Genomic DNA, 10,965 nt, shown 5'->3' with positions numbered 1-10,965 from the left:
AGGGAAGCTGGGAGCAAGAAGAGGGACCAGAGGCTCCAGGGAGGATCCAGGACAGGGAATTGAGAGCCAAGGACCAAGGCTGGGGCAGGGGACTGAGGACAGTATACAGGGCCGGGGAGGGAAGGCAGGGGATCTGAGAGGCGACAGGCAGGCTGGAGGCCCAGGGTCACTGCCAGGTGTCCAATTTCCATGTTTAGGACCAAGCACCAAAGGAGAACAAGGAGCCCAGGTGAGGGGCAGGGCTCTGTTCCCATAAGGTGCCCTGGCCCAGATGAGAATCCAGGGCCATTGAACAGGCAAAGGGGGCTTGGCAAGGGACAGGGCCCTGGAAGAGGTCAATGGGAGGGCATGGTGCAGGATCAAGGTGGATGTAGAGAGGGCCCAGAGCCTGGACCCAAGTAAGGAGCCCAGGCAAGTGCCTCACCCGACTGACCAAAAATGAGGGACCCAAAGAGCAGGAGGCTCCCAGGGGTGCCCAGGTAAAACACAAGGGGATGGGAAGAAAGTGGCAACACAAGAAGGAGTAGTCAGCTGGAAGCACAGGGAAAACCAAGAGAAGCACCCTAGGGAGCCCAAAATAGAATGACACCAGGTGAAGCCACATGATGCCACACAGCTAGGGCATGTGATCAGGGGCTCAGTTGAAGGTTCAGGGTCAGTGAGGCTGGGTTAGGGTTGTAGCAGCATTGAAGGCCAGAGGGCAGGTGAGGGAAGGGAGGGAATGGTGCAGGGCATGTCTGGTGCAAAGCACACTTCCACTGCCAGGTGTCAGGTTTCCGCAGCAAGGGGGATCAGGGGAGGGACAAGGCTGTGTTTCTATAGGGAGATATCAGGACAGAGAGGCCAGTAGTCTGCCCTGGGTGAGTAGATCCTTAGAGAGGGACCAGAAGCAAAGGAGGGCCAAAGGAGGGGACTGCGAGGAAATGCCTTTCATCCTGATATGGTGGGGGAGTTGGTAGGGAGCAAGACCCAATCAAGTAACCCAGTCTAGGCAGAAGCAGTGAAAGGAAGAGTCCAGGCATTCCCAGGATGACACAGCACAAGGAAAACAGAGGGAAGTCATAACAGGCCCCCGAATAAGGGGCCTGAAATCAAGGTACATGAGCAAGGTCCTCAAGAAGGATGGCCAGGGGCTCAAGCAAGGAGCCAGGCCCAGGAACAGAGAGCCAAGGGCAAGTTCTGGGGGAAGAGGTGCATGAAAACAGACAGGGCTGGTGAGGGGAGGAAGGCAAGGGAGGGAGCTGGTGGCACAAAGGAGGGAAGTTCAAGGCCCAGGCCCACTGCAGTTGTCAGCATCCGGGAACAGGGCCTGGGCTGAGGGAGGTCAAATGGCCTATGCAAGGGGAAGGGCTATGTTTAACAAAATGGAGTCTGCAGGGCCAAAAGGCCTGGTCCAGTCTCCTGGCCTGGGTGAGTATCCTGGGAAAGAGATAAGAAAAAGGGGCCCAGCATTGACAGGGACTACAGGAGGGCCAAAGGAGGGCACAGCCCAAAGGTGGAATATGGGCCATAATACAAACAAGGAGCCCAGGTTAGGGACCTAGAGGAGGGCTCAGTTATGGGGAGAGCAGGGAAGGGCGGGGCTGGTAAGGTGGGGCTGCACTAGGGTACTGCAGTACAGGGAATCCAAGAGGAGCAGGGAAGCAGCCCTAGAGAGGGGCCTGAGGGAAACCCTGAGCAAGAAGGGCCACAAGAGGATCAAGTGAGGAGCCAGGCCAGAGAATGAAGAGCCAAGGGCTGGAGCAGGGCCTCAGGTAAGTGGACAAGGGTGGGGAGAAAGGCAGGGGATCCCGCATGGAGGAAGCAGGCTCCAAGCCCAGGGCCACTGCCAGCTTTCAGTGCTCCGGGGGCAGGACCAAGGGCCCAGGGAGAGCAAAGGGCCCAGGCCAGGGGCAGGGCTCTGTTTCCTATAAGCTGCATTGGCTTATAGGAAAGAAAGCCAGGAACTGGGCAAAGGTGGCTGGCAAGGGAAAGGGGGCCAGAAGGAAGGTGAGGGGAGGGCTTCACACAAGGTCCCAGTGGTGTGGAGAGGTGCGAGAGCCAGGAACCAAGCAAGGAGTCCAGGCAAGGGACAGACCTGACCCAAGATGATGAGAGACCCAACAAATAGGGAACTGCACAAGTGGCAAGCAGGGAAGGGGAGGAAGAGGTGACACAAGAATGAGGAGACAGTGGGCAGGTGGGCAATGCAAAGGTACTGAGGGGAGTGAGATAGGGGGCAAAAGAAAGGGACCCCCCTTCCCACCCCATATGAAGAGATACCATGTGAAGCCATGTGACACTACTCCACACGAAGAACAAATGCAGTCAGGGGCCTAGGCGAGGAGCCAGGTCTGAAGACTGGAGCACAAAGGGTCAGGGTTCTGGGAGGCTGGGTTGGGTTAGGGGCAGCATGCGAGTCAAGAGGGCAGAGGTGGGAAGGGAGGGGATCAAGCAGAGCAAAGTCTGCACAAGGCCTAAGTCCATTGCCAGATATCAAGTTTCGGGCAGCCAAAGGGGCTCAGGCAAGGGGCTGGGCTCTGTTTCCCATAGGAACTTTCAGTGCACAGAGGCCAGCCAATTCCACTCCTGTACCCCAGGTATGTAGATCCTCAGGGAGTCACCTGGACCAGAGCAGGGCTGGGGAGGGTAGGGAGAGGAGAGAGGGGAGCTGGTGGCCCATAGAGATGAAGGCTGAAGGCCCAGCTCTACAGATAGGTGTCAGGGTTGGGGAGCAGGACCCCGGCTGAAGGAGGCCAAAGGGCCCAGGCAAGGAGCAGGGCTACTTTTTCCCTTAGGGAGCCAGGAGGGCCAATAGGCCAGGTCGACTCCCCTGGCGTGGGTGTGAATCCCGGGAAAGGGATCAGGAAAGGGGGCTTTGCAGGGACAGGAACGAAAAGAGGTCCATAGAAGGGCACAGCAGAAGGGCCAGAGGATGGGTGCTGGGTAGGACCTGTACCCCAGCAAGGAGCCCCGGTTAGGACCTAGAGGAGGGCCCACACCAGGGGAGAACAGGGAAGGACAGGACTGGCCAGACGGGTGGCACTAGTGGACTGCAGTGCAGGAACACCAAGGGGAGCAGGGAAGCAGCCCAAGCAAGAGGCCCACAGTCAACACCCAGGCACACTCTGGGCAACAAGGGGCATCAGAGGCTCAAGAAAAGAGCCAGGACAGGGAATGGAGAGCCAAGGCCTGGGGCTGGGGCAGAGGGCTCAGGACAGTGGCAAGACTTGGGTGGGAAGGCAGGGGATCCAACAGGGTCAGGCAGGTACAGGCCCAGGGCCACTGTCAGGTGTCAGGATTCTGGGTGCAGGACCAACAACCCAGAAAGAGCAAGGGGCCCAGCTGAGGGGCAGGGCTCTGTTTTCCATTAGGTGCCCTAGCCTAGATTAGAATCCAGGGCCAGGGACCTGGCAAAGGAGGCCTGAAAAGGAAAGGGGGACAGGAGGAGGGTGATGGGAGTGAAGGTGGGGGGTCATGGTGGGTGCTCACAGGGGCAAGACCCAGGACCCAAGCCAGCAGCCCAGGAAAGGGACCCACCCAACCGATCATGGATGAGAGACCCAAAGAGATGCATGGAAGACACAAAGAGAAGGAGACCCACAAGCACCAGGATAATTCTCAAGGGGAATGCAAGGAAGGGGTTGTAAGAGGACCAGAAGACAGAGAAGAGTGCAAGGGGCACCTAGGGAAGCCCACTGGTAGGCAAAAGCAGGAGGCCCCCAGGTCAGACCCAATACAGAGACTCCATGCTATGCTAAAGGACATGAGGAAAGTGGTCAGGGGCACAGGTGAGCAGCCAGGCCCTGGGAGTGGAATGCAACAGAGCAAGGTTAGTGAAGGCTGGGTTGGGGTAGGGGCAGCATGCAAGGCAGAGGGCACTGGAGAGAAGGGAGGGGATCTCTCAGGGCTGGGTTGGAGCAAGTCACATGTTAACTGCCAGGCATCAAGGTTCAGGTGGCAAAGGGTGCCGCTGTCTGGCTGGGCACGAATAACCAAGCCACCACAAAGCCTTGTAGGTTCAAACAGCAACTACTTGGAATGACGCATGGCTCTCAGCAAAAGGGGGCACAGGTGAGTGGCAGGGCTGTGTTTCCCACTGGGAGCATTCAGGGTGCAGAGGCCAGCCAATTCTGCTCCTCTGCCCAGGTGAGTAGATCCTCAGAGAAGGACCTGGACCATAGGAGGGGCAAAAGCAGGCACTGAGAGGTGATACCTGTGGTTTGGGTTTCAGAGTTTGGGGTGGGGTCAGTGGGCAGTCAGGACCCATTGAGGAGCCCAGTCTAGAAAGAAGCTGGGGGAGCAGAGGGTCTGGGCAGTGCCAGGATACCTCAGCATAAGGGGAACAGAGGGAAGTCACAGGAGAGGGCTGGTAAAAGGGGCCTGAAAACAAGGGACAGGGACAGGGTCCTCGAGAAGGGTGCCAGGGGCTCAAGCAAGGAGTCAGGCCCAGTAATGGAGAGCCAAGTACTAGGACCTGGGCCTGGGTGAATGAAAAGGGACATGGTTGTCTGTGGAGCTCTTATACCTCTGCAGCCTGAGTAGAGCAGACTGGCTCCTCCAGGTGAGAGACCCCTCCCACCTTGGTATCCAGGCTAGCTTGTATTCTGCCTCAGCCCATGTAGAGTGGACTTGCCATTCAGGCAAGAGACCCCTCCCACCTGGGTTTGTAGTGTGTGTGTGTGTGTGGGGGCTCCTATACAGCTGCAGCCCCTGTAATAGGGACTGTCCCCTCCAGGCGGGAGACTCCTTTCACGTGAATGTCTGAGGGAATTCATATACCTCCACATGCAGAGCAGAGGGGATTCGCCCCTCCAGGCGGGAGACCCCTCCCTCCTGGGTGTCTGGGGGAACTCCTATACCTCCTCAGGCAGGGTAGAGGAGACTCACACCTCCAGGCAGAAGACACTTCCCAACTGGGTGTCAGAGGAGCTAGTACACCGCCCCAACCAGGGTAGAGAGTACTCGCACCACCAGGCAGGAAACCCCTCCCACCTGGGTGTCTGTGGGATCTTGTATACCGCTGCAGCCAGTTTAGAGGGGACTCACCTCTCCAGACCAAAACCCCTCCCACCTGGGTGTCCAGGGGAGCTCATATACCACCACAGCCAGGGTAGAGGGGACTCACCCAGCCAGGCTGGAGACCCCTCCCACCTGGGTGTTAGGGGAGGCCCTATACTGCTGCAGTCAGATTAAAGGGGACTCGCCCCTCCAGGCAGAAAACCCTTCCCACCTAGGTGTCTGGGGAAGCTTGTATACCTGAACAGCTATGGTAGAGGGGATTCGCTGCTCTAGGAGGTAGTCTCTTCCTACCTGGGTGTCCAGGGGAGCTCTTATACTGCAACAGCCAGGGTATAGGGGATTCGCCCCTCTAGGCAGGATACGCCTCCCACCTGAGTGTCAGAGGGAGCTCTTATACCACCATAGCCAGGGTACAGGGGACGCGCCCCTCCAGGGGGGAGACCCCTTCCATCTTAATGTCCAGGGAAGCTCCTATACCGCCACAGGAAGGGTAGGGGAAATTTGCCACTCCAGGCGGGAGACCCCTCCCTCTTGGGTGTCAGGAGGAGCTAGTATACTGCCCCAGCCAGGGTAGAAGGGACTCACCCCTCCAGGTGGGAAACCTCGTCCACCTGGGTATGGGTGGGGGAGCTCATATACCACTGTAGCCAGGGTAATGGGGACTCTCCCCTCCAGGGAGGAGACCCCTCTCAACTGGGTGTCATGGGGAGTATGTATAACACCTTAGCCAGGCTAGAGTGGACTCACCCCTTCAGGCAAAAGACTCCTCCCACCTGAGTGTCAGCCGAGGTCATATACCACAGCAGCCAGGATAGAGAGTTCTTGCCCCTCCAGGCGGGACACCCTCCCTAGAGTGTCAGGTGGAGCTCATATACTGCAGCAGCCAGGGTAGAGGGCACTGGACCCTCCATAATGGAGACCCCTCCCACATGGGTATGGTGGGGGGTAGCTCCTATACAGCTGTACACAAGGTAGAGGGGACTCGCCCCTCCTTGCTTGCTGAACCCTTCCCACCTGGGTGTCAGGGGAGCTCCTGTACCACTGCAGCCAGGGTAGAAGGGACTCGCACCTCTACACAGGAGACCCCTCCCACCTGGGTGTCTGGGGGAGCTCGTATACTGCCACAGCCAGGGTAGAGGGGTTTGCCTCTTTAGGTGGGAGACCTCTCCAACCTGGGTGTTCCTGGAGCACTTATAGGGCACCAACCAGGGTAGAAGGGACTTTCTACTCCAGCAGGAGACCCCTCTCACCTGAATGTAGGTTGGGGCTTGCATACTGCCTTAGCCAGGGTAGAGGTGACTTGCCCCTCCAGGCAAAAGTCTTCTCCCATCTGGGTGTCTGGGAAAGCATATATACAGCAGCAACCAGGGTAGAGGGGACTCTCCCCTCCAGCTGGGACACCCCTCCCACCAGGGTGTCATGGGAGCTCTTTACCACCACAGCCAGGTAGAGTGGATTCTCCCCTCCAAGCAGGAGACCTCTCCCACCTAGGTGTAGGGTGGGGGGGATCGTATACCGCCCAAGCCAGGGTAGAAAGGACTCACCCCTCCATGCAGGAGACCCCTCTGACTTGGGTGTCTGGGGGTAGCTCATACACCACCGAATCCAGGGTACAGGGGACTCGCCCCTCTAGGCGGGAGACCCCTCCCAACTGGTTGTGTGTGGGGGAGCTCATATAGCACTGCAGGCAGGTTAGAGTGGACTTGCCCCACCAGGCAAGAGACCCCTCCCATTGGGTATTGGGGGAGAGCTCTTATACCGCTGCAGCCAAGGTAGAGGTGACTCGCCCCTCCAGGCAGGAGACCCCTCCCTCCTATTTGTCCCAGGGAGCTTGTATACTGCATTAACCAGGATGGAGCTCTTATACCGCTGCAACTGGGGTAGAGGGGACTCGCAACTCTAGGTGGTATCTCCTGGACTAGCTCCTCCAGGATGGAGACCTCTCCAATTTGGCTATTGAGAGGAGCTCATATACAGCTGCAGCCAGGATATAGGGGACACACACAACTAGGTGGGAGACCGCTAACATCTGATTGTCAGGGGAGCTCATATACCACCACAGGCAGGGTAAAGGGGACTCGCCACTCTAAGTGGAAGACCCCTCCCACCTGGGTGTCAGGAGGTGCTCATATACTGCCCCAGCCAGGAGAGAGGAGGAGACTCGCTCCTCCAGGCAGGAGACCCCTCCCACCTGCGTGTCAGGGAAAGCTAGTATACCACTACACCCAGGGTAGAGGGGACTCGGCCCTTCAGGCGGGAGACCCCTCTCATCTTGGTATGGTGGGGGAACTCATATAACCGCAGCAGCCAGGGTTAAGGGGACTCACCCCTCTTGAGGGATATTCCTCCCACCTAAGTGCCCGGCAGGAGCTCCTTTACTGCTATAGCCAGGGTAGAGTGGACCTGCCCCTCCAGGTGGAAGACCCTCCCACCTGGGTGTCAGGGGGAGCTCCTATACCTCTGTATCCAGGGTAGAGGGGACTTACCTCTCCAGGCCCCTCACACCTGGGTGTCTGCCCGAGGTCTCATATCACAGCATCCAAGCTAGAGGGGACTCGTCCCTCCAAGTGCAGGACCCCTCACACCTGACGGGAGCTCCTTTACTGCCACAGCCAGTGTAGAGGGGACTTGCTTTTCCAGGGGGGGAAACCACTTTCACCTGGAAGTCAGGGAAAGCTAGTATACCACTGAACCTACGGTAGAGGAAACTCGTCCGTTCTGGCGGGAGACCTCTCTCATCTGAGTATGGGTGGGGGAGCTTATATAACACAGCAGCCAGGGTAAAGGGGACTCGCCCCTCAATGCTGAATACTCTTTCCACCTGGGTGCCTGGGGGGGGGGGGGGAGCTCCTATACCGCTAGAGCCAGGGTAGAGTGGACTCACCCCTCCAGGCGGGAGACCACTCACACGTTGGTGTCAGGGGTAGCCTTATACCAATGCAGCCAGGATAGAGGGGACTCACCTCTCCAGTCAGAAGACCCCTCCCACCAGGGTGTCAGGGGGAGCTCATAAACCACCAGAGCCAGGATAGAGGGGACTCGCCCCTCCATGCGAGAGACCCCTCCGACCTGGGTGTCTGAGGGAGCTTGTATACCGTTGCAGCCAGAGTAGAGGGGACTCGCTGTTCCATGTGGAAGACCCCTCCCACATGGGTTCTGCAAGGGGGGTTTATATATAGCTGAAGCTGGGGTAGCAGCGACTAGCCTCTCAAGGCAGGAGACCCCCCCTCCTTCCTGGGGGTAGGAGGGGGCTCTTGTACCCCTGCAGCCAGAGTTGAGGCGACTTGCCCCTACAGGAGTAAGACTCTCCAACCTGGGGGGGGGGGGCAGAGCTTGTATACCACTGCAGCCAGGGTAGTGGGGACTCACCCTACCAGGCAGGAGAACCGTCCCACCTGGGTGTCAACGAGAACTTGTATACCACCTTAGCCAGGGTAAAGGAGACTCATCCATCCAGGCGGAAGACCCCTCCAACCTGGCTGTCAGCCAGGAACTCATATACCACCGCAGCCAGGATCAAAAGTACTTGTCCTCCTTGCAGGAGACCCCTCCCACCAGGGTGTCAGGACTAGCTCATATACTGCCTCAGCCAGGGTAGAGGGGACTCGCCCCTCCATACGGGAGACCCCTCCCACCTGGGTGTCTGGGGGAGTTTGTATATCTTTGTAGCCAGCGTAGAGGGGACTCACTGCTTGAATCAGGAGACCCTTCCCACCTGTGTGTCAGGGTTATCTCATTTTCTGCCACAGCCAGGGTAGAGGGGACTCGCCCCTCCAGGAAGAAGACCACTCCCAAATGGGTGTCTGCAAAGGGGGGTTCCTATACAGCTGCAGCTGGGGTAGCAGCCACTCAACCCTCCAGGCTGGAGACCCCTCCCACCTCCATGTCAGGGCGAGCTTGTATTCCGCCTAAGCCAGGGTAGAGGGGACTCGCCCATCCAAGCAGGAGACCCCTCCCACCTGGGTGGGGGGGCTTGTATACAACTGCAGCCAGGTAGCAGGGACTGCCCCCTCCAGGAGGGGAACACTTTCACATGGGTGTCTGGGGGAGCAGGTATCCCATAGCAGCCAGGGTAGAGGGGACTCGCCCCTTCAGTCGGGAGACCTTTCTCATCTGGGTATGGGGTGGGCAGCTCTTATATCACCACCACAGCCAGGGTAGACAAGACTCACCTGTTAGGGTCTGGAAACAAGTCAGGATGGCGCCTGGCATTTTGCCAGTGGGAGTGGTTTGTGAAGTAATGCCAGGGAGCCATTAAGTGTGGAGATTCCTTATTGGTTGACTGCTGTATCTAGTTTATGTTAATTAAGATAAGCTGTGTGTAATGGATATATACCCCTCCTGTCCTACAATAAACGGCTCCCACTCCTGCTGAATCAGTCTTCACAAATAGCTGGTCACCCCCCCCCCCCCCCGTTATTTTGCTGCAGCCGGACTGCGGCAGATGGTGGCCTGTACTGGGAGCCCCAGGACACTCGGGGGTAAGTGATGAAAAAAAAGCTGCCTGTCCCTAGATAGGACGGGAGCAAATCTGCTCCTCCCTAGGCAGATAGGATGAGAGGAAAAATGGCCATTTTGAGAAAATGGAGAAGATTGATACAGTATGTTTGTGTCTTATTTTGTCTTGAAATGTTGTATTGTCTTTGTGATGAAAATATGGAAGTGGTGTTAAGTAAATTACTAAGGGAAGGAGGCACCCCAGTGGAACCAAGAATAGTTAGGGCATGTGTTGATAGAAGCCCAGGAACTCTAGTCAGAAAGAAGAAAAAAGTTCAGAGGAGGAAGGATTATCAAGAAAGGAATTGCAAAAGGCTACTATTAAATACTTTTCCTTACAGGAGGGTGCCGTGAATCGGCGCAGCGGCTGCCACATGCGCGAGCAGGTCAAGGCACAGCAAGGACTTTCCAAGCGGGGGCAGCGGGCTCTTCCCCGCCCTGCGCCAGGGGAGCAGGATGCCACTGTGAGAGCCCAAATCCAAACCTGACCCGGAGGCACAGTCTCGCAGGCTCTTGCTCCCTGTGCCCAGTGGCAGTTTGAGTCCTGAACACTCCCCGGACTCTCCCCGGGGGCCATCTGGGGCTGCCGGGGTTGGCTGCAGATGGAAGACGGCCTGCATCCCTGAAGTTTGATCATTTCCAATGTCAATAACTACAATGGTTCTCCCACACCTGGAGGCTAATGAGTAATGAGCGCCACTAAGGCCTATTTCAAATGTACTAAATTGTTCAGAAGGTTGTTTTCTTAGTGGAATGCTACAGGATTTTCTTTAGCCAGCATTGCCGGAGTTCCTGCCTTCGTCCCAGTGCTGGTGAAAACGAGGGTGGAAGAATTTCCAGTGATGCTGAGAACCAGTGGAGACTTCGGATCAAGCTAGCTGCCTGCAGAACTTACCTGGACTGTAATTTAAGCTAGCTGCCTGCAGAACTTACCTGGACTATGATTTACCTGGACTGTGAGTTAATCTATTGAGACACTGCTTTACCTGCACTGAGACAACAAACTGTAATCTACAACAAATTGTAACTCGGTATCTTTGCTAACTGTGTCATTGCTGGTATAATTTTTCCAAGGGCTTCTTGCATGGAGCCATCAATTGGCTTGGTATTGTGGCATGCTGTATCCTCCCCTTCTGCTTGTAGCAAATTATTTATGGTGTTTGTGTAAAAACCACTATGGTTGTTATTTAATTAAACAAAAGGGGGAAATGTTAGGGTCTGTAAAGAAGTCAGGATGGTGCCTGGCATTTTTCCAGAGGGAGTGGTTTGTGAAGTAATGCCAATGAGCCATTAAGTGTGGAGATTCCTTATGGGTTGACTGCTGTATCTACTTTATATTAATTAAGATAAGCTGTGTGTAATGTATATATACCTCTCCTGTCCTACTATAAATGGCTCCCACTCCTGCTGTATCAATCTACACAAGTTGCTCCTCACCCCCCGGTTATTTTGCTGCAGCCAGACTGC

The 10,965-nt window shown here is 56.5% G+C and overlaps 1 long non-coding RNA gene across 1 annotated transcript; it reads left to right on the top strand.

Annotated features, from left to right (window-relative positions):
- The first annotated feature begins 2,459 nt into the window (after positions 1-2,459).
- On the top strand, positions 2,460-10,726 carry LOC131423396 (uncharacterized). Its single transcript, XR_009224883.1, has 2 exons — positions 2,460-2,579; positions 9,840-10,726. It is a non-coding gene; the product is annotated as an uncharacterized LOC131423396 (long non-coding RNA).
- Positions 10,727-10,965: the final 239 nt, after the last annotated feature.

Source organism: Marmota monax, unplaced genomic scaffold (genome assembly GCF_021218885.2).
Source record: "Marmota monax isolate L192 unplaced genomic scaffold, Marmota_monax_Labrador192_F-V1.1 WCK01_AAM20220418_F8-fsc00529, whole genome shotgun sequence".
Lineage (NCBI taxonomy): Eukaryota > Metazoa > Chordata > Mammalia > Rodentia > Sciuridae > Marmota > Marmota monax.
Note: the sequence above shows the minus strand (reverse complement) of the source record. Positions and strands in the feature narration are given on the sequence as shown.